Source organism: Apodemus sylvaticus, chromosome 5 (genome assembly GCF_947179515.1).
Source record: "Apodemus sylvaticus chromosome 5, mApoSyl1.1, whole genome shotgun sequence".
Classification (NCBI taxonomy): Eukaryota; Metazoa; Chordata; class Mammalia; order Rodentia; family Muridae; genus Apodemus; species Apodemus sylvaticus.
The window spans coordinates 139064373-139087072 of record NC_067476.1 but is presented as its reverse complement, the minus strand read 5'-3'; the positions used below and the strand labels follow the sequence as shown (position 1 = coordinate 139087072).

General features: G+C 47.7%; 1 protein-coding gene across 8 annotated transcripts in view; it reads right to left on the bottom strand.

Annotated features, from left to right (window-relative positions):
* Nucleotides 1-7358, bottom strand: part of LOC127686099 (DNA (cytosine-5)-methyltransferase 3B) — a 37547-nt gene extending 30189 nt beyond the window's left edge. For all 8 annotated transcript variants that reach the window (XM_052183972.1, XM_052183976.1, XM_052183973.1 and 5 more), the window contains exon 1: nt 7089-7358. The gene's annotated coding sequence lies outside the window, so the exon portion shown is untranslated. The remainder of the gene's footprint in view (nt 1-7088) is intronic.
* Nucleotides 7359-22700: the final 15342 nt, after the last annotated feature.

The following is a 22700-nucleotide window of genomic DNA, read 5'->3' as shown; positions in this document are numbered from 1 at the left end:
GTCTCAAGGGCATTCCGTGGCATAAAGTGTGGTCTGCTGTTATATTTACCTCCCAAGAGGCGGCTGCCTAACCTCAGGAGCAAAGGTAATGTGTGACCCTTTCCTGGAGTCTGGGCAGCTGTGCAGGAACCAGGTCAGGAGAGCAAATGCAATGTGGCAGACAAGGGGTAAATGACACCCCCAATTAGACTCAAGAGGGGGCCCAGGAACTCCCTCCAACCCCAGCAATGAAGCTTAGAGCTGAAGCCATCCCTCTCTTCCAGGCTGGCTAGCGTCGTATAACTGTCGGAAGGAGGGCATTAAGGAGGTGAGACTGGGGCAAATGGAAGGCTGTGCCTCACCTCCAGCCTCATGACAAAACAAAGCAAGAGAGGCTGAAAGATTGATTCTCACCTGTGTGGGGGCACTGAGACTCCATCCACAGCCTCCCTGGTGCCCTCCCCTGCCTGCTCCCTAAGAACAGCTGGGACCAGATGTTCTGGAGTAGCTCCCTTGTACCTCACAGTGCAAAGCACAGCAGACAGGCTACACAGTAAAGCTCACAGGAAGCAGAGCCTTGTCAGGGTCTCAAAGTTCTAAGAATCAGAGACTTAGGCCACCACAGGGGTTCTTACAAGGCCTGGGACAGAGTTATAATGAGTTAAAATTAAGTATGAGGCTAGAGACTTAAATTAGTCTTAGAGGCTCAAATTAGTCCTCAGTGCTCTCCCAGGGCACCTTCTGGCATCTAAGGATACTAAGTGGATATGGGTGCAGACATGTGCAGGCAAAACAGGCACAAAATAAAACGAAATCTTGACTGAAATAGTGCAAGCCAGGTGGTGGTGGCACACACCTGTCATCCTTGCACTTAGGAGGCAGAGGCAGGGGGATCTGAGTTTGAGGCCAGCCTGGTATACAGAGCAACTTCTAAGACAATAAGCTCTACAGAGAAACCATCTTGAAAAGCAATACAAAGCTGGGCAGTGTGGCGCACGCCTGTAATCCCAGCACTCTGGGAGGCAGAGGCAGGCAGATTTCTGAGTTCGAGGCCAGCCTGGTCTATAGAGTGAGTTCCAGGACAGCCAGGACCACACAGAGAAACCCTGTCTCGAAAAAACAAAAACAAAAAACCAAAAAAACCAAAAAAAAAAAAAACAAAAAACCAGAAAAGCAATACAAAACAAAAAATTTAAATGTAGAAGGTCAGAGAGATGACTCATCGTGTAAAGAAGCCACCAAGCCTGACAATCAATATAAGTCCAGTCCCCAGGGACCCAAGGACAAGCTACCTCAAGTTGTCCTGACTGTCACACAACTGTCATGGCATAGGTAAATGTACATAAGTACATGGCATAGGTACATGCATTTGACATACTGTTTTGGTTTAGAATTTGTTCAGTTACTTGAGCCTGGTACCAGGCTAGCCTTGAACTCAGACCAATCTGCCCCTGTCTTTTTTTTTTTTTTTTAGACAGGGTTTGACTCTGTCTCCTGAGTACTACAATTAAAGTGTACCCTCATGTTACCCAAAACAGCTATGCTACATTGTTGTCTCAGAATAAAATTCTGCTAAGTTCCAAAAATCACATCAGGATTCACCTCACACACCAGCATGTCACCAGTGATATAAGTGGCCACTGATGGACATGTACTTTGAACAGATTAAAAACAAAAAAGAAAAAAAAAAGCCCAGAATGTGGCTTTCTCATTCTGCTACACGCCCTCACTCGAGACTAAAGCCAAGAGTTTGAGGCCAGCCTAGACTACAAGTACCAGCTTACCCAGGTCTACTGGGCAAGACCCCATTTCAATAATCTTAAAGTAAAATCTTACTTTCATTTTCTATATGAATGTTTTTTCTGTGTGTATACTGTGTCTGTCTGTCTGTCTGTCTGTCTGTCTACGACCTGCAGAGGCCAAAAGAGGGCATCAGATCCCTGGAACTGGAATTACAGTTGTATACAACCATGCGGATGCTGGGAATCTGTCCCACCTGGGTCCTCTCATAGAACAGCCAGCGCTCTTGCTGAGCTATCTTTCCAGAACTAATATAAAAAAAAAAATCTCAAACGTATAAGCAGGTGAGTGGTCCAGTCATTGTAATGTCATAGCAAAATCTACAAACAAATGGCAGTTTGTATTAGACCAGGAAGAGTTTTACACAGCCACTAACTAAGGAGCACTACTAAAGGGCAGGTGAGGACAAATAGCTCTTGCTAGAAGGAGCCATGTTAACATTGAGAACGCTGCACATGGGGCTGGAGAGATGACTCAGCGGTTAAGAGCACTGACTGCTCTTCCAGAGGTCCTGAGTTCAATTCCCAGCAACCTCATGGTGGCTCACAACCATCTGTAATGGGATCCGGTGCCCTCTTCTGGTCCGTCTGAAGATATGTGCTCATATACAAAAAAATAAAAACATTAAGGAAGACTAGTCTAACAAGGACAAGTTCAGGCCCGTGAACTACACTGTCGCTGGCCCTTCTTTGTCCAGAGCGAAGAACACATTTCTTCAGGGTTTTCCAAAACCTTGTTCTACTCTGGTAAATAAAACACAGGTAAGCCCTACCTCCACCTTCTCAACGTGGCCAGCCTGAACCACCATCTCTCTCTCACCAGGTCCCTGGACATCAAGCGCTTCAACTACATGAAGCTCGACCCCGTTGCAGCTGGAAAAATCAGTGCAGCCCATTCATGGAGCTCAGGAAGCAGTGATGGCCGTTGGTAATGTCCCCCAAACTGTTCTCCTGGCCCCAGCACTGGCTCCGGCACACATACAATTGGAGGAGAATGAGGCTGCATATCACGGGAATGAGGCTCGAGAAGATTAGCTAGCCTCTTCCCTCTCCCAGGTGTCCTTCCACAGTTTGTTCTATCGTTGGCATCCACACATGCTGAGCCTTGGACAGGAATGTAAAGGATACAGTAAGTCCAGGGGAGGCAAAAACACAACTCAGGAACTCTTACTCCCACATCCCAGCAGCGCACTGAAGAGCTCACTGGTGGGGGTGGGGGGTGGGGGGACAAGAAGATTCAGTAACAGAAACCTAGGAAATGCAGACAAGTTCGTTTGTTGTCCCAGCACACCTGCTTTTTTTTCCTTTGACCGCCAAGTAAAGATCAAACCCAGCCAGGTTCTCATGCAGGCCTCCTGCACCCTTACCCTGCAAGGCAGCATCAAATGCTGCTGGTCAGCAGTGAGGTCCATTGAAAACCAGTCACATTCAAAAATGGAAGCAATAAATGTTGAGCTGGACAGAGACACACACGGCTCTCAAGCAAAACGGGATTGAAATGAGCCTATCTACAGCAAGACTCTCACCTACAACACCCCAAGGAGACAATGTTCAGAGGTTGTGTCCTTGCACAGCATGAACAGGGCCCCGCTGGATTCAATCCCCAGCAACAGCAAAGGTAAGCAAGTCACGTGGCTCATGTCCATAATCCAAGCACAAGGCACTGAAGCAAAATGGCGGACTAAGCTTAATTAAGTCCAGGCTGTGTTACACGCCAAACATTGGTGTAGCCAGGAACACCAGGGTTACAGGGCAAGACTCAAATGCAAACAAAAGCTAAAATGTATTGTTTTGTGTACACGCAGTACAATGGATTAAACCCAGGGCCTCATGCTGGCTGAGGAAGTGTTCCACTACTGAACTACATCCTCAACATTTGACTCCCCCAGGGTTCTTTTCTATTACCCAAACTTTAGCATCTCCAGCAATTAGCCAGTAATAAGCTCCGTAAAAACTGAGCCTCCAAGGGCTGGAGAGATGGCTCCATGACTGCTCCTCCAGAGGTCCTGAGTTCAAGTGTCACCAACCACGGGGTGGCTCACAACCATCTGTAATGGAATCCGATGTGAAGCCCTCTTCTGGTGTGAATGAAGTAACGGTGTACTCACAAGCATAATAAATAAATAAATCTTTAAAAAAAAAAAAGTTAGGCAATCCATAAAAAAGAAAAAGAAAGAAAAAGAGCCTCCCTTGTTCATTTTATAGACCAAGGGAGGTTTAGGACATGACCTCGTAGCTAGAATGTCACCCCTGGGCCCTGCTGCAGCTGCTTCTGCATCTCTACTACCCTGCAGACACTGGCTTTTAACTGAACTTAGGGCTTTACTCAACTCCTTGTGAATGAGCAATCAGTTCACGAATCTAAAAATATCATGTATCCCATGACCTTCCTTGCCACCGGTGGGATAAAAGTGCATCGTATCCACTTCTCAGCTAGGAGGGAGCCTCAGGAAACTAACTCAACACAGCAGCCAACATGCCTGTGTCAGCCAGAGACAGACCCATCTGAATACCTGCACTTGGTATCTATCCTTCTGTAGAGCAGTCTATCCTGTGATAGTGAAAAATGCTAAAGTGTCAATGTCCCCTATTAAAAGCTAGTCACAATAATGGAAGTGACTAGATCTAGAGCCTCAGTCCCCGAGATGCACTCGCGCGTGTGCACATGCACACACACACACACACACACACACACGTACACACACGTACACAGTCACACTTTGCAAAGGACATGAGGAACATTTAGACATGGCCTGAGGGAGATTAGTGTAGAGGTAGAAACAGGCCAGAGCACCCAACAGAATACAGCTGAGGCCAGGCCTGGTGAACCATGCCAGTACTGGGGGAGCAAAAGATATTGTGTTTGAAACACTTTATGCAGCATAGAAGGCCCTATTTCTTATGAAAAAAAAGAGAAAGGAAAAAAATTCCAGGAAAAGTCATATTTAGCAAATGCTATCTTGGAAGTGGTATCTAGAACTAGAGATGGCGCTGACATGGAAGGCGGTTTGGGACAAAGGAATGCCAAGGGACATTTCCCTGGATGGAGTACTCGTCCAAATGTCCACTGCAATCGGGTGTCTTGGGCTGCAATAATGAAGGGTGACAGGCGTCTCTGGGCCAGAGGCACCACATGGCTGAAGGAAGGGAAGGGCAGGCAGGGAAGCGGCCTCGCCAGCCCCACCTCCCTTCCTCCCTCAGCCCCCTGCAGCTCCCAGATCCTCTTCTCCCCTCCCCCAACCTTTGTAGGGGTAAGGGTTTGGCCTATGGCTTTAAGAAGGATGTGGCTGGCCCCTGCTGCCTCACCAGCCCCTTTGTCTCAGCTCTCTCCACCCCAACAGGAAAGGTGAAAGATTTTGCTTAGCTACACCTTTAGCTATCCTCAAACTTGGAGAGGGAAGGAACAACAACAACAAAAAAAAAGTGGCCCCAAACCATAAACAGAGCCCTATTCCAGCAGGGAACAAAGGGGTGGGTGATGGAGATGGGCCCTGCAGGTAACAGCAGCAGCCAAGGTGGATGTCCTCGGTTTGCTCTACAGACCCACATGGTAGAGTGCTGCCTGCCACATGTTTTCCTCTGACCTTCACAATGGTGCCCCATTCGTGTACACATACAGAATAAAATGTAAATTTTTTTTAAAGGAAACAAAGACAGCCCTTCCTGCCAACTCCCCAGTCACAGACAATGATGGTTTAGAAATGCTTCCATAGCTGAGAATGAAACAGAGTACCTCAGGAAGGCAGGAAAAGGAGGGGCTGGCAGAGGTGACTTTGCATTCCGCTCGGCACAGCATACCTCAGCCCTCGTGTCTTGAGGCCTCCTTCAGGTGCTATTCCACTAAGTGCTGACGATAGAGGCTTGAAGACCCACACGCTGGCGTCATCCCTAATCTTTGTGAACCGTTTCTACTGCGCATAGGTAACAACTAAGGCACAGGGATAGAACTGTAATTGCTTTGCAATAGTTGGATTTAAGCACAAATCCAAGACAGTGCTTGCCTGAGAAGGGCAACCTGCTTCCAACCATGTGCTGGGAGGTAATGAGGCCAATCACACAGTAAAGATGGTAAGCCAACCCTACAGAAGTTTACCTTGAAGCTGGGAGGTGTGACCCAGGGGTAGGTGGCTTACCTTAAATAAGGAAGGCTGTAGATTTGGTCCCAAAGCACTATGTGTGGGGGAGGGGAGATCCCGAGTCTGGAAAGGTATATACCTGAGGTTTCCATGGTCTCGAACACAAGCCTCAGCAGGCCTGGTGGACTCAGAGGCAGGTCAATGAGTGCCACCAGTCCACCAAAGCCCACAAAATCCACTAGTCCGGAAGCACTCTACTGAGGCCTTAATTCACTTTAATTCATATGCCTCAGAGTGCAAGATAGGAATCACGGATTCCGTGCCTCAGGGATGCAGGGGGTGGCAGAGGCATGGAGAGCACAGGATTGCTGCACAGCTGACACTGGATCAAGTAACGCTTCCCCTCCTCGCAGTCCAACCTTGGGAACGCAGTAGGTCTCCGCTTTGATTGCACCCTCTAGCCTAGACGGATTCCACAGGTATCCCTAAGCAATCCCTGAAGCACAGACGATTGACCGCTAGGAAGTGGAGGCAGAGGGTTATTTTATAATTAAGCACTCGGTGTATGGACTAGGTAGTGGGGACACCTCACCCCGGAAGAAGGCTGAGAATGGAAAGTGAGCCCCTAGGGCAGCAAGCATGGTGTGGTGCCGCCCCCGGCTGGCTCCTCCCCGGCCAGGTGTGCTCAGCCAGCCCCTCCCAGCAGCCGGCAGCGCCGGGAGCTCAAGTGGCCCGGCTCCGGAGGACCCCGGAGACAACGCCCATCTAGCATCCCCACTTGCCGGTACCCAGAGCTCCATCCCGATCTGGGAGTGCGAGGTTCCAAGTCGGAGTGGATCCACATCCACTGCTACATAGACGAAACAACTCCCTCTACATCCCAGGCTTTCCTCCCCGAGGAGGCGCTGGGTAAGAAGCGGACTAGGTAAGGATATTGGGTCCCTGGGACAGCCACCGCTTGGGCCCCACTGAGCTCCCAAGTGCTCTCAACCCTACTTTCCAGAAAAGCTGCAGGTCTCTTCCCCTCAACTCTTTAGAGCGGCGGAGCGCAGGGGGACTTGGCGTCCTCTGTCCCCGTGCCCGGTCCCGTGTCCCCGTCCCGCTAAGCGCCACGCGCCCCGTTCTCCCCGACCCCGGCAAACATCCACGCTTCACCAGGGGACCTATCGCCCCGGCACCCACTCAGCCCCAATCACCAGGAGATCCCAGTCCCCGTGGGGCGCGTGGCGCTCACCTGTCGCGAAGCTGGCTGGGGCGCGGCGCCGCGGTCGCGCCGCGGGTCGTGGCCGGCTGGCGGCGCGGGGTGCCGGGTTCGCGAATCTCCGGCGCCGATCGCCGCGCTACGTTTACTTGGGCCGCTTAACCCCCGCGCTGCCGGCCAGGATCGCCCGAGCGCTCGCCCGCGCGCCAGTGGGCCACCCGGGCTAGTCCGGGGCGCTCAGGCGAGAGCGTCCACGCGGGCTGCGGCTGCGAGGCGAGGGGCGGCGACGAGGACGCTACGGGCTGGGCGCGCACGGGAGTGGGTGGGGAGGGGGCGGCGCCGCTGCCCTTGTAGCCCCGGCCCGGCCCTCGCCCCGCCCCCGCCCGGGGGGCGCCCCCGCCGCAGCCACTCACCAGCCGGCCGAGCCTAGGGGCCGGGCGAGGGAGATTTGAAATCCCTCCCGAGCTTCCTCGCCCTGCCTCCTCGGGAGCCGTCTCTGGGCCCCCAACGCCTTGCGGGTCACCCTCCAGGATGACCCGAGCCTACAGATAGCGCCCAGTCCTTGCCACCTGAGACCCCCCCATCCCCTCCTGTCCCCCAACCCAGATCAGATGCACACACGCACATGCGAGCACACTCTCGCAGGTCTGGATGAGCGGCCCAGAGAGGGAAGAGTTCCTGCTGGAGTCACACAGCAACCCTGCATCTCCATTTCCATACCCCTCTGCTGCAAGGCCATCCAGGGCGCTGTGGTCGCCCTGCGGGTCACCCGCTCAGGACCACGTACTGCTTCCTGCTTTTGCCCAGCTTGGCCTTTGTCAGCCATCTTAAGGGGAGAGGAGGCCTTGAAGGAAGAAAAAGCATACATGTTCCCCCAAGGGTTCCTCGTGCCAGCTGGGAAGGAGCCCTACTCGGTAACTTAGGCCCACGCTGAACCATTGGAGAAACGCAAATATTTATGATAGGTACCTGGCGTTTATGTTTATTTGTTTGCCTGCTTGTCTGTCTCCATACATTAGATGATGTACTCTAGACACTAAATAAATATATGTTAAAAGAATAAACAAGTCGATGATTGCAAAGGCTAACTACAAGGCCGAGCACGTACAGACTCAACTTTCACAAATCTTTTATTTGGTTGGCTTCCTGACTTCACTCCAACCTCTTCTCCCGCTTTTGCTGTTCCTACACAGCAAGCATTGTCCTTCTGAGGAAAGGTTTGGCCTCTTTCCTCCTCTCAGACTTTGTTTCCCCAGATGAGTCACAGGAGGGAGCTTTCTCATTACTACACAGGACAGTCTTCGAAACCTTCTAGCTCCTGTGTTCCTATAACACTGAAACCCATCTGAGAATGTCTTGATAAAATCTCCTTGAGGGGCAGAAGTGGCTTCCATCTTTCATCTAGATAGAAATTGGAAGCCACATCTCTCTCTAGGAGCCCAGGTCCACAGGGAGGCTAGCATCAAAAGGAAGTAACTCAACACAAGTTGAATGAGTGAATCTCCGCAGGTTTCCTGCCTCTGGGGCTCTAACTAGAGTTAAACCCAGCTTTCCTCCTGCACCTCTTCCTGGTTAGTGAGTAAATGAGCAACTACTTTGGGAACTTCAAATGTCAACATTTTCTGGGCCCCTTTCCACTTAAAACTGAGTAGACTGACCAAAAGGCAAAAGGAGGGGAAGGCCAGCCCAGCCTGGACATGACCCCTGGGGAGGAAGAACAGCAGGAATGCCTTGACTATTGGAGATCTCAAATGGGTCCGGAAGTTGGTGCTAAAAGAGAATGTCTTAAAAAAAAAAAAAGTCTGGATGAGCAGGTGATCTTGGTCTGTAACTTGGGAAGGACTATAACTATCAAGAGAATCCAAGGTATGGTAGATCTGACCTGGAATCCCAGCACTTGGAGGTTAACCTCAGCTACAAAGCAAGTTCCAGACCAAACTGGACTGTGGCTGTGTCTAAATCCCCTTTTCCCACACCCAGAAGAAAGGTTCAGGAAAATGGGAGTAGGCTAACTACAGATAGAACTGGACAGATGGCTCGGTGGTTAAGAGCACTAGCTGATCTTCCAGAAGAACAGAGGTCAATTCCCAGCACCCACTTGGCAGCTCACAACTGTATGTAACTCCGATTCCAGGAGACCAGACACCCTCTTCTGAATTCCACAAGAAGCTAAACACCCATACTATGTACCAAATGATAAACTTATTTTTAAAAAAGAAAGAAAACTACCTCCAGGGATATGTGGTGGTGCATTCCTTTAATCCCAGCACTTCAGAGGCAGAAACAGGATAATCTCTGGCCAGCCTGGTCTCCATTACAAGTCAGGTCAGCCAGGGTCATGCAATGAGACCTTGTTGAAAGAAAGAAAATAATCTCCAGTGAGCACAAAAATTTACAGTTTGAAAAGTCATTGGCCATATTGGTCAACTCACTCGAGCCACACAAGACTGCCCCGTAAAAAGGTACCAGCCTGAGTGGAGCAAAGTCAGGTGGAAGACTTTGGCTATATGTGGAGGTTTGCCAGCAATGTTTGCTGTGACCAATCACAGTCATTAGAGCCATGATAGTAATCACTGTGTATTCAGGAGATCAGGGTGAGGTTTGTAGCTCTGTGGTTGAGGGCTCACTGACCTTGTGCAAGGCCCAGGGCCTCCATCCCTAGTGCCATATGCACACAGACATCTGGGATTTAAGCCTCTTTGCTTTATATTCAGAAAACAAAAACGAACCTGGGGCTGGTGGCACAAGCTTTCTGCTCCAGCTCTTGGGAGGCAGAGGTGAAAGTATTATGAGCCAGACTGACCTGCAAAGAGAATTCAGGATAAGCCTGGACTGTAGACTCAGAGGCCTCCCCCTCTCCTTCAACAAAGAATGGAGAAAAAACATATACACAGGGATGTCCTCGCTCTTAACAAACAGGAAGTAGCTGGGATTGGAGTACACTAGCACCTGTTTATTCTCTCAGACAGGAAAATAAATGCACTTATATTCAGGAGGCAGATTTAAAAGCAAATGAGGCAAATATAAACGAGTGGTTAATCTGCTTTTAAATTTTTGTATAGTCTTCGTATTTGTAGTGTGACTTTAAAAAAAAATGTTTTCCATTTATTATGTGGGGTGTTGATTGGAGGTCAGAGGGCAATCCTTCAAGACTCCCTTTCCACGACATTGGTTCTAGCAAGTGTCCTTACCCATTGAGCCATATTACCAGGCTACCTGGGGGGCCAAGGCAAGGGAATCTCTGAGTTCAAGGCCAGCCTGGTCTACACTGGGGGATCCAAGCCAGCCAAGGGTACATAGACCCTCCTTCTAAAATCAAACAAACAAAAAGTGTCTTATTCATAAAGGATTCTCTCAAGTAAAGTTTTATCATAAAACATGCATTAAATATATAAGTTCAGCATCTGAGATTTATATACTTCCAGGCCTAGTTTTAATGCAGGCCTGGAAGGAGGCAAGATTAGGAACTCAAGTTCTCCCACAGGACAAGGCCATCCTGTTTTACTAGAAACCCTGACTCCACAAAAAGCAAACAAGGACTAAAAAGATGGCTCAGAGGTTAAGAGCATCGCCTGTTCTTCCAGAGGGTCCAGGTTAGACTCCCAGCACTCACAGCATTTGTAACTGCAATTCCAGGCAATCCAATACCTTCTTCTGACCTACACAGAAACCAAGCAGACATTCAGTACACAGGCATACATACAGGCAAAACACTCGTGCATATAAAATAAAAATAAACCTTAAAACCCAACCAACCAGGGCTGGAGAGATGGCTCAGAGGTTAAGAGCACTGACTGCTCTTCCAGAGGTCCTGAGTTCGATTCCCAGCAACCACATGGTGGCTCACAACCATCTGTAATGGGATCCGATGCACTTTTCTAGTGTGTGTCTGAAGACAGATACAGTGTATTCACATAAATAAATAAAAAAAAGTGGAATTAAAAAAAAAAACCCAACCAACCGAAAGTATGCTGATGAGGGAAAAAGACACTTGCCCCCAAGTCTGAGGACCTGAATTGTGAGCACTGGGACCCACGTAATGATGGAAAGTGGGAACCAGTTCCAGCCAGTTGTTCCTTCATCTCCACACCTGCATTGTAGCATACACACACACACACACAATAAATAAATAAATAAATAAATAAATAAATAAAAAATAAATTGTGGGCTTGGGTGTTTTGTCTTCTTTTAAGTACATTAGAGCGAGGTGTCACATGTCTATTATCCCAGCAAAGACAGAGGCAGGAGGATTAGTCAGGTTTCAAAGCGAACAGGGTCTTGTCTCAAGCAACAAGAAGAACAACAAGAACAGAAATCAAGGTGTGGTGTAGGGTACCTGCCATCCCAACGCTCAGGAGACAAAAGCAGCAGGATCTCCATGAGTCTCAAGCCAGGCCAGCCACCAGCCACCAGCCACAGTTACTGTAAGACCCTACCCCCAAAAAATTTAAAAAAGAAAAAAATCCCGCCACCCTCTCCTCTATAGCTGGGTACAGCCACCCCAGGCCTGTGATCCTAGGTCTTGAGTAGTGTAAGAAGATCAGAGTTCAAGGCCAGCCTGGGGTACATGAGACTGTTAAAGCAAAAGCTACACACATGCCACTTAGCCTTGTGCTGATGAATGAACACTGGTAGACTTCCATCAGTCGATATTTGTGGTCAGCCCTGCTTGCTGCTGTGGGTATCTATCTATCTGTGTATCTGTCTGTCTGTCTGTCTGTCTGTCTATGTTTTTTGAGAACAGGGTTTCTCTGTGTAGCCCCAGCTCTCTGGAATTCACTCTGTAGACCAGGCTGTCCTTAAACTCAGAAGTTCACCTGCCTCTGCCCCCACCCAATGGTGTTGCGATTAAAGATGTGCACTACCACACCTGGCTTAATTTATTATTAATTAATTTAGCAGTACTGGGAGCTAAACTCAGAACTTTATACATGCTAGGCTAGGGACTCCACCACTCTACCAGTGAGCCGCACACCTAGCCACCTGACTGTAAAATTTTTGACAGAGTGCTAATATTGGTCCTCACTGTGGGGTAAGTATTTTAATGAGTACCCAAGCCTAGATTGTATAAGCCTCAATCATCTTTAAAACGGAGATGATGACTTTAGCTACTTCAAAGTGTTTTGTTTTATTTGTTAATTTTGTTTGTTTGTTTTGAGATAGGGTTTCTCTGTGTAGCCCTGGCTGTCCTGGAACTCACTTTGTAGACCAGGCTGGCCTTGAACTCAGAAATCCACCTGCCTCTGCCTCCCAAGTGCTGGGATTAAAGGCATGCACCACCACTGCCCAGCTACTTCAAAGTTTGTTGAAGAATTATGTAATTAAATACACAGAAGGCCTCACACATAGTGCCTAGCTCATTGAAAAATTATTAAAGTGTGGTTATGTAAAACTATAGTGTATGAGGGCTGGAGAGATGGCTCAGTGGTTAGGAGCACTGACTAGTTACAGAGGACCCAGGATCAAATCCAAGTACCCACGTGGCAGCTCACAACCATCTGTAATTCCAAATTAATTAATTAATTAATTAATTAATAACCATAGTCTCATAGTGGACTAAAACTGGACATAAGAACCCATGCTGGTCATTTCAGCACTTATGAGAGAGATAGAGAGAAGTGGATCAAAACTTCAAAGCGGGTGACCTGGAATGGTGGCACATGGCTTTAATTCCAGCACTCAGGAAGCCAAAGCAGGTAGTAGATCTCTAAGTTCTAGGACAGCCTGATCCACAGAGTGAGTTCTGGGGCAGCCTAGGTGTCTGGGGAACAAGAAAGCCTGTTCCCGAAAGAGCATCAATTAAAAGCACTATTCACTCTTCAGAGAGGACCTTGGTTCAGTTCCCCAACACCCCTGCCAGGGCTCACAACTGCTTGTTAACTCCAGATCCTGCATACGTATGATGCACATAATCTGATAGAGTCACATACGCATGCATATGAGTAAAAGTAAATTAAAAATAATTCAAGATCATCCTCAGCTGAGGGAGATCGGGGCGGATAGAAACGACTTTGTTTTAAAATGCGGTGAGGGTGGGCTCAGCAGGTAAAGGTGCTTGTGGCCAAACCTAATGACCAGAGTTCAATTCCCGGACATCCCATGGTAGAAAGAGTGACTCTAGAAAACTGTCCCCTAATCTCCAAACACTTTGTGGCAGGAGGACGATGTACACGTGTGAGGACACCCAGGCAGACTCACATCCCCACATAAATAAACAACAAAAATGATGAGAACTTTAATGTCAATGTTTTTCCACTCCACTGAACATTCTCCTGGCTCTTTCTTTCTAGCCCTGTCCCCTGGCCACCTGGCTTTCAAAGCTAGCCTATTTTTACTTCAGGTCTTCATTCATACTGACTCAAATATGAAGAGCCCCGTCTTACAGTTGAAGCAACTAAGGCTGAACTAGGGGAGAAGGTTTGCCTGAGAGCCACAGGTGGCTTGGGGGCGGGGGGGGGGGGGAGGGGGGAGCTGGAGCAATCCCTGTTCGATCCCCCAGCTTCCCTCGCAACCCCCCTCCCACCTCGAGTACCAAGCTGAGAATTTAGACCCCTTCCCTACCTCAATTGGAATAATAATGAGAGTAAGGCCCGTTTCCCAGGATGACGGCAGGGGTCCTCCCAGCCCTGGAAAGAGAAGGAAGCCCATTGTAAAGTGCTCAGGCTTGATTGTTGTGTCATTAGAGGCCACCTTTACCAGCCGAGCACGCTTCTCACTTTGCATTTTCAACAGGAACACTCATGCCTACTGCTCTGGTCCTTTCTTTTAAACCCCCACCCCATAATCCTCTTCGGGCCACTGACTATTTTCTTACCTAGTACTGACTAGACTAAGTGTTGTTTAGTTTGGTGGTGGTGGTGGTGGTGGTGGTGGTGGTGGTGGTGGTGGTGGCAATGCTGGGGTCTGGAACCCAGGGTCTCACACTTACTCAGCCAACACTCCAGCCCCCTGATGTGACTTTAAGTCATCCACCCTATTTGCCTACCAAGATCAAGTACCACCTCTCCTCCATATTAGGCACTCAGTAAACACCTGTCTCCCGAATCTCTCCTTCATTACCATCTCCCCTCACACACTCCCGCTGCCTTCAGACAAACAAGTTACGTCTCTGAAACTCTTCAGAAGCACAGTCTTGATCCTGTGGGAATCAAGAGGGAAAGAACGGCCAAGTCTGGTTTCCAGCGAGGGACCTAGGGAAGCGTGTGGCTCGCCCTTTCTGGGCAGGCCCTGAAGCCTTGGACCTCGCTGTTGCCCTTGGCTACCTGCCCTCATCCCAAGTTCTGGGTTCAGACTGCCTGCTCTGGACTCCTCCCTCCAAACTCCCTAAAGTTCACATTCACAGCCTGCAGATAATCCTACTTAGGCTGGGCCTCGAAAAATATTCCAGATGGAGGCTAGTTGAGCCTTAAGGAATCACAGGCCCCCATACATCCTTCTCACCCACCTCCACTCCTGTCCGGTGTCCTGAACCTGACAAGGGTTAGGGACTATTTTATACCTGCTCACATTTCAGACCTGCCCACTCCTCTCCTCCCCCTCACTGTTTACAGCCCATAAAATCTGCCAACAGCCACTCACCCCCTAGATTTCTCCTCTTTGCAGTGGCTTTGGGTGGCTCTTCAAACAATGCATACTAAACACTGTCTAGCTTGCAAGAGACCCCGGGTTCAATGCCCTGCTAAAAAAAAAAAAGAAAAAGGAACCAACAATATACCTTAGACACAAAGTCACAGAAGGAGTCATGCCCTTTGTTCCCAGCACAGAGTAGGTGCTTATTAAATAGCTAGGCCCTTCCTGGTTGAATGACTGAATGGACTCCTCCGTATCTCAGAAGAGGAAGGTGTTTTAGAAGAAAAGTTTCCTCAGGTAACACTTCTCAAGTTAAACCCCCAGCCAGGTTCACAGCATCCAGCAGAGGCCAACTTTGCAATTCCCCATGGGGGTCACACCCAGCATTCACTTTATAATTGTTCCAAAGAGAAAAACAGAGTAGACAATAGAGAACCTGGGCCCCATCTTCTCTGGCAAAGTAATTCCTCCCATGCATTTGAAATGAGGGGTGAGATTTCCGAAAGATACCGGCATTATCACCCCTGCCTCGAACTAGGAACTGCCAATAGGGCCTTTAAAAGGCAAATTTCCCAGGTGGGCAGCGTTAATGTCCCATGGAGCTTAGGCAAAAGGATCTTTAATTGATTTGTTTTTTAATTTTTAATTTTTTTATTTTGAGGCTGGGTTTCTCTACATAGCCCTGGCTAGCCTGGAACTCACTACGTAGACCAGGCTGACCTAAAACTTGCAGATATCTTCCTGCCTCTGCCTCTTGAGTGCTAAGATGCAAAGGATCTCTAAAGGGAAGCACTGTCACTTGAGGAATTCAACTTTTAAAATAAATGTCAGAAGAGTCATTTAAGGTTTGGAAGGACTTTTTTTTTTTTTTTTTTTTTTTTTTTTTTTTTTTTTTTGAGACAGGGCTTCTGTACGTAGTCCTTACTGTCATGAAACTCACTCTGTAAGCCATGCTGGCGTTGAATTTACAGAGATCCTCTTGTCTCTGGTTCTCTGGTGCTGGGATTAAAGGCATGTGCCACCATGGCCAGTCTAGTTTTGGAGGGATTTTTAAACAAACATGCAAGTTCACCAACAAAACTTATAGGAAAACCAGAGAATTAGAGCTTCCCTTTAGGAATATCAGACAGGCATAGTGATATACACACAACACTTGGGAAATAGAAGCAGGAGGGTCTCTGAGTTCCAGGCCAGCCAGAGCTACATAGTGAGACTCTGTCTTGAAAGACAAACATAAAGGAAAAAAGAATATCCACAAAGGGCTCTTTCATTTTTAAAGACAGCGTCTCATGTAACTCAAACTGACTTCAGACTCCCCCTGCAGCCAAGGATCACTTTGAACTTCTGATCCTCCTGCCTCTGGCTCCTAAGTGCTGAAATCACAGGGATGTGTTCCTTCACCTGCTTTTGCTTATGCGGGTGATCAGGGTTCCTTGCATCCTAGGCGAGTCCTCTCCCAACAGGGTTATATCTTTTGGATGGCCGTTTTCAATCATTTACCCATGTAAAGGTAGAAAGGGAACATGGATTTGAGTCCTACCTAGCACCCTGGCTTCTATGCAAGCTGAGAACCAATTTCAAAATTTAGTGGTCTCTTTGGGATCCTAAATGGGGATGGATTTGTTTCCCTTTCTTTTCTGGCTTCTACCTTCTCAGTACTAGCTGGAAATCAAATCCCCCATCTACCATCAAACTGTACCTCAAACCTTACCTTCTCATTTTCAGTTTCTTTTACACTGCGTGTGTGCATTCAAGTGCTCACACAGACTGGGGGTGAGGTGAGGTGGGGTGGGGTGTGTAGTGTAGTGGGGAACAAAGATAGACAGACAGAGGCAGAAAGCCACACTGGCCTGGCACTTGGTATGTAACCAGGCCTGTTCTCAAACGTGTAGCAATCCCTCATTTTTGCATTTTTGAATGCTGTTAGGACAGAGGTGCAAAACTGGAAATTAAGGTGAGGATAAAAAAAAAAAAAAAGGGAGTTGTGTTTTGTTGTTCAATTTTTTTTTTTTTTTTTTTTTTTTTTTTTTTTTTTTTTTTTTTTTTTGCTAGAAACAAGACATGACGCTAACTAGATGTTTTGTAAAATGGCCCCAAGGCCCAAGGTGAGGCCTGGCTGGGATGGAATGTTTTGAATCTGGAGGAATCCTGCAGGCAGACAAACCAGATAAAGGTGGCAAGGGATATTATTTCTCTCAATCAGATAAGAATTTACAACATTTAAAAGTTTAAGAAAAAGCTTTAAGGCAGCATTTTAGAGCAGCAAGCTCGGATCTTTCCCCTAGGGGACATGCGGGACCCCGTGAGCTTCGCAGCGGGAGTCCCCACCTGAGCAGGCCCCTGCTTTACAAGGCCTTTCACTGGAGGACCGAGGAAAGAAGGGAGAGGGATATTTCAAAGTGAATGAAGGGAGCGGGTCCCTCATTAAGTCTGAAGTGCGGGTAAGAGGTGCTGTGGAAGGGAGGCCTCTGGGCATGCATTTCCTGCTGCAGTAACTGGCACTTTCTCCTTCCTGCGCGAGGCTATGGGGACCGGAAAAAAAAAAGTGGTCCCCGGCATCCAGGATGAGTCGGTCCTGAAACCCTTAGTGAGCGCTGGAAATGTACCGCCCCTCCCCCATGCCCGAGATAGACGTTTTTGAGCTTCTTGCTTGTTTGCTTTGTTTTTGAGAAGGCATCTCACTGTATACCTTTGGCTGGCCTGGAATTTAATGCACAGACCAGCCTGCTTCTGCTTTCTTTTCTTTCTTTCTTTCTTTCTTTTTTTTTTTTTTTTTGGTTTTTTGGGTTTGGTTTTTTGAGACAGGGTTTCTCAGTGTAGCCCTGGCTGTCCTGGAACTCACTCTGTAGACCAGGCTGGCCTCGAACTCAGAAATCCGCCTGCCTCTGCCTCCCTGAGTGCTAGGATTACAGGCGTGCGCCACCACCGACTGCCCCGCCTGCTTCTGCTTTCTAAGAACTGGGGGTACAGGTGTGATTTCACATTCTCTGTTTTTTTTTCATTAGTCCTTTACACTACCTGATACTCTGTGTCAGCACACTGGAAATCCCCCTAAATTAATTAATTAATTAATTAATTAATTAATTAATGAAAGAAGGAAGGAGCCAAGTGGTGGTGCAGTAGCACATGCCTTTAACCCCAGCACAGCAGAGGTAGGCAGATCTCTGAGTTCGAGGTCAGCTTGGTCTACAGTGAGATGTCCAGGACAGCCAGGGCTCCACAGAGAAACCCTGTTTCAGATAGATAGATAGATAGATAGATAGATAGATAGATAGATAGATAGATAGATAGTTGTAAATAATGTGGTGATGTGGTATCAGGTTCTTCAAAGGTAGACACAGCCTCTTCTAGGGTGTTTCATTTTCCCATCTAAATTTCTTTCTCATGGCTGTTACAATCCATCCTGTGGTAAAGGCCTGGAGCCACACTTTCCAGGGAGCCAGTCCCCTGAGTAAATCTTCTGTAGGGTTTGTACTTTCTGGTTCAACACATCATTGTCATACAAACATGTTTTCTAACTACAAATTTAATGCCACATTTGGAGAAGGAGGTGTCTCATGTAGCCCAGGCTAGTCTTGAACTGATTATGTAGCCAATGGTGACCCTGAAGTCTGAGCCTCCAAACCTCAACCTCCTAGTACTGAGATTACAGGCATGTGCCACCATTATTCTCTCTCTCTCTCTCTCTCTCTCTCTCTCTCTCTCTCCCTCCCTCTCTCCCTCCCTCCCTCCCCCCTCTGTCTCTCTCTCTCTCTCCACTCCGCCCCGTGGTATGTATGTGTGTCTGTGTCTGTGTGAATTAGATTTTCCTATATTGTCCAGTGTGTCCTCAAACTCTGAGTTGTCCTGCCCACCTCCTCAACGCGGGGAATATAAGAATTTGCCACCACTGTCAGATCCAGTTTCATCCAAATAAGCACTGTGCCTTTATGCCTTTAACTTTTTTTTTTTAATTTGGTTTTTTCGAGACAGGGTTTCTCTGTATAGCCCTGGCTGTTCTGGAACTCAGAAATCCGTCTGCCTCTGCCTCCCAGAGTGCTGGGATTACAGGCGTGCGCCTTTAACTTTTATAGTGTGAGATTATCTGTTCTTCTGGCTGTATTCTCACAACATAATCCAGGTTAGCCAAGTCTTATTCATCCTCCAGCCTCAGCTTGTCAAAAATTACAGGTAAGTGCCACCACATCAGGCTAATGTTGTTTTGTTTTCTTTCTTTATTGCATCAAGAACTCTCACCTTTTACTTCAAGGAGGATCTTTATAGCTTTTGTCTGGCATAGCTGTTTTTGCCAGCATCACCCTACTGATGTGCTTTAGGGATCTTATAAAACTTGAATGTAGGCATAGCAACATAGGACAATCTCCATCTATAAACAAGAAGGTTATATTCTAGTTGAGTATTGGTAGGGCATACCTTTAATCCCAGCATTTGGGAGGCAAAGGCTGGCAGATCTCTGAGTTTGTGACCAGAGCAAGTTCCAGGACACCAGAGAGACACAGAGAAACCTGTGTCAATAAACAAACAAACAGGTTATGCTCGGGTGTGGTTCAGTCTTTCTGTAATCCCAGCACTTAGGAGACAAAGACAAGGGGACTACGATAAATGCCAAGCTAGTGTGACCTATGTAATGAGCACCAAGCCATTCTGGGCCACAAACTGAGACCCCAGCTCAAAAAGCAAGGAGGGATGCCAGGCAGTGGTGGCACAAGCCTGTAATCCCAGCACTCTGGGAAGCAGAGGTAAGCCTGGTCTACAGAGTACATTCCAGGACAGCCAGGGCTATACAGAGAAACCCTGTCTGGGGGTTGGGGGCAAGGAGGGAAATAACCTTCCTGATGGGCAAGTAGCATCAGAAACCTGATTTCTGCCAGTACCAGATACACAAGCAGAGCACATGTATACACATAGGCAAATGTGTATGCAATGTGGACACACCATAAAAAGGGTAAAACAGAGTGGGTTGGCCAAAGAAATGATCACTACTCAGAGAGATGTGCAATTTAAAATGTATGAACTAGTATTTTTCTGAAAAATTTCACTCAATATTTTCAGGCCAAAAACTGAACACAGGAAGCTTAAAAAGTAAAAAGGTAGCCTACTGTGCTGCCTCTGTGAGTTGTGAGGTTCTTAATAAAAGGAAAGTTAGGTGTGATGCCATACACCTATACTATCAGCCCTCCAGGGGCAGAGGCAGAGAGAGTGGTGGCTCACACCTGTGATTTCAACAGTCAGGAGGCAGAAACAGGAAGATGGTTGTGATGATCCCTCTGAGGTCAGCCTAGACATGGCCAGGCTGTTGAATTATTTGGGGTGATGTTGTAAGACCCTGTCTCAAAAAAGTAAATAAAATAAGGGCTGAAGAGATGGCTCAGCAGTTAAGAGCATCTGTCCTTGGAGATGACCTGGGTAAGGTTCCCGTAGTCACATGGTGGCTGACAACCATCCATAATGCCCATCAATAACTCCAGCTTCAGGGAATCCAATGCCCTCTTCTGATTTCTGCAGGTACCAGATACACAAGTAGAGCACAGGCATACACATAGGCAAAGCACTTATACATGTAAAATAAGATAAAGCAAAAGATTAAAGACTAAGCACGCCAGCATTCATGTATAATCTGAGCATTCAAGGCATGAAGCAGCCTTCGTTGTACAGTAAGATCCAGGTCAGCCTGGGTTACATGAGACCCAGTTACTTACATGTCTGAGTGTTTGCATGTGTGTGCTCTTGGAGGCCAGAAGAGGGCATTGGGTCCCCTGGAACTGTAGTCCCAGATGGTCGTGAGCTGGCAGCTGGTGCTGGGAGCTGAACCTGGGTCCTCTGCAAGAGCAGCGGGTGTTCTTAGCCATTGAGCCATCGTTCCAGCCTGACCCAGTCACTTAATTAACTTGGGTGTTTATTTAGTTTCATCTCTGTGTGTATGAAGGTCAGAACTGGGTCTCTCCTTCCGCTCGTATATTTCAAGGATCAAACTCAAGTCCTCAGGCTCAACAACAAGCATCTTTACCTACTAGGCCAACTCACCAGACAGCGATCCTGTCTCAAAATAAAACAATGTGAAATGACAAGAGCATAAAATAGAAACAATGCTCTGTTCCTGGGACAAAAAGTTAGAAAAGAAACTCAGAGGGACCAATATACAGAAGGATCAACATACAGACAATATGGTGTATATCTCCATACATGATGTCTGCTACTTAAAATCCAACACATAAAAACTGATCGTTAGGAGTTGGGTTGGAGCTCTATAAGTAGAGCGATTTCCTAGCATGAGGATGGCCTTAAGGTCCACCCACAACTCCTCATAAACCTAGCATTCATAGACCTATAATCCTAGAACTCAGGAGGTGGGCACAGAAGGTTCCTATCCTGCTTGTGCTAATGCAGATTCCTTAGGAATTGGAATGTGTAGTAGTAGCTCAAGTACCCAGCATGCGTTGGGCTATGAGTTTGATCCTGACTAGTTTCTGAAGCCTGAGATTCTATATTGCATTTCTCAGTGGAGGCTTGGTCAGCCAGCGTCTTCACACTGCCCTACAACAAGCAGTCAATAAATGGGATAAAATGATGAGAGAGTCTGGTGACACCAGCCCAAAATCTCAGCACCTATTACAGAGGCAGAAGGCTGGCAGAGACAGGAAGATAGATCCCTGAGTTGAAAGCCAGCCTGGTCTACAAAGCAAGTTCCAGAACAGCCAGAGCTACACAGAGAAACACTGTCTCAAAACAAACAAACAAAAGCAGCAAGGAAAGATTTGAGGCCAGCCTGGACTGTATGGTGAGTCCCCATGTCTAAACTGTAGAGCCTAAAGCGAAGGGGAAAAGAAGAGCACAGGCAGGCCAGCAATCCCAGTGTTTAGAAGGAAGACATGCCCTGCACGCTAGCCTGGCTCCTGGTCTACATAGTTCCTGGCAGCTACGTGGCTTGATCTTGTGGGTAAGGTCTGGCAAAGAGTGGGAGAGAAAGAAAGAAGGACTAATCTGTAGGGATGTCCACCCTTTTGCCACTGCCACAGGACATTGTCATCTCCAAAGTTCACACACAAAGCTTGAGAATTGAGCAATTAAATTACAAAAGAAAACTACAAAAAAAAAGCTTATAATTTTGTTGTTGTTGTTTTGTTTTGTTTGTTTCTGAGATTGGGTGTCTATGTAGCTCTGGATGGCCTGGAACCTACAATGTAGACCAGGCTGGCCTCAAACTCACAGAGATCCACCCCTATCTCTGCCTCTTGAGTACTGGGATTAAAAGGGTACACCACCACATTTCATGCTTTAAGAAATTATAGTTTTGTGTCGGGACATTTCACAACTGTCCTTGGCCACCTGTGTCCTGTGAGCTACACACACTTGGAAACGCTTAGTCTCCGTATAAAAGATTTTTTATCAGTGTTTTCCAAAGGGAAACTTTTCAGAGAAGTGTAAAGGTCCAAACCTGTGCCAGAAGGGCAGCCAACTCTACCCCCAGGTTTCCAGGGTACTCTCAGGCTAGACTCAGTGTCAGACACAGCCCTTGCTTAGGACCCAGGGAGTACGCTCCTATTTTCTCTGGTCTAATGAGGGTGAAGTCAGCATTCACCCAGTGATTGCAGAGAACTCAGAGAACTCAAGCTTGGGTCTTCCCACCCTGCCAGAGATTGAGTTCTGAAGGTGAATGGGCTGGGCAAGTGCTCTGAGTTTGACCCTAGCCCCATCATGATTGCCAGGGGTCTTACTAGCTTAACCCTTCTGACCACCGCCTTGCCCAGGGCTCTCAACAGTCCTTAGCTGGATCCGATTCCTCTATTCCAGAGGCTCTCAAAGTGTGGTTCCTGGGAACTGATGGGGAAAAGTACACTATCCGGCTGTTCGCCAAGCCGCTCAGCTCAGAACTCAGAGATTGGGGGAGGGACTCAGCCATTGGCAGCTATGTGAAATTGTCCAGATGACACTAACGCCTGTTCAAGTTTCAGATCTGCTACTTCAGTCTGGTGTAGACTCTCAGAGGGACACCATAGTCTGGCTTATGCCCTTCCCTGTTACCAGTGTTAGGCATTCAGTATTTTCTGGGGGCTTTTGATGTAGCTCAGTGGCGGA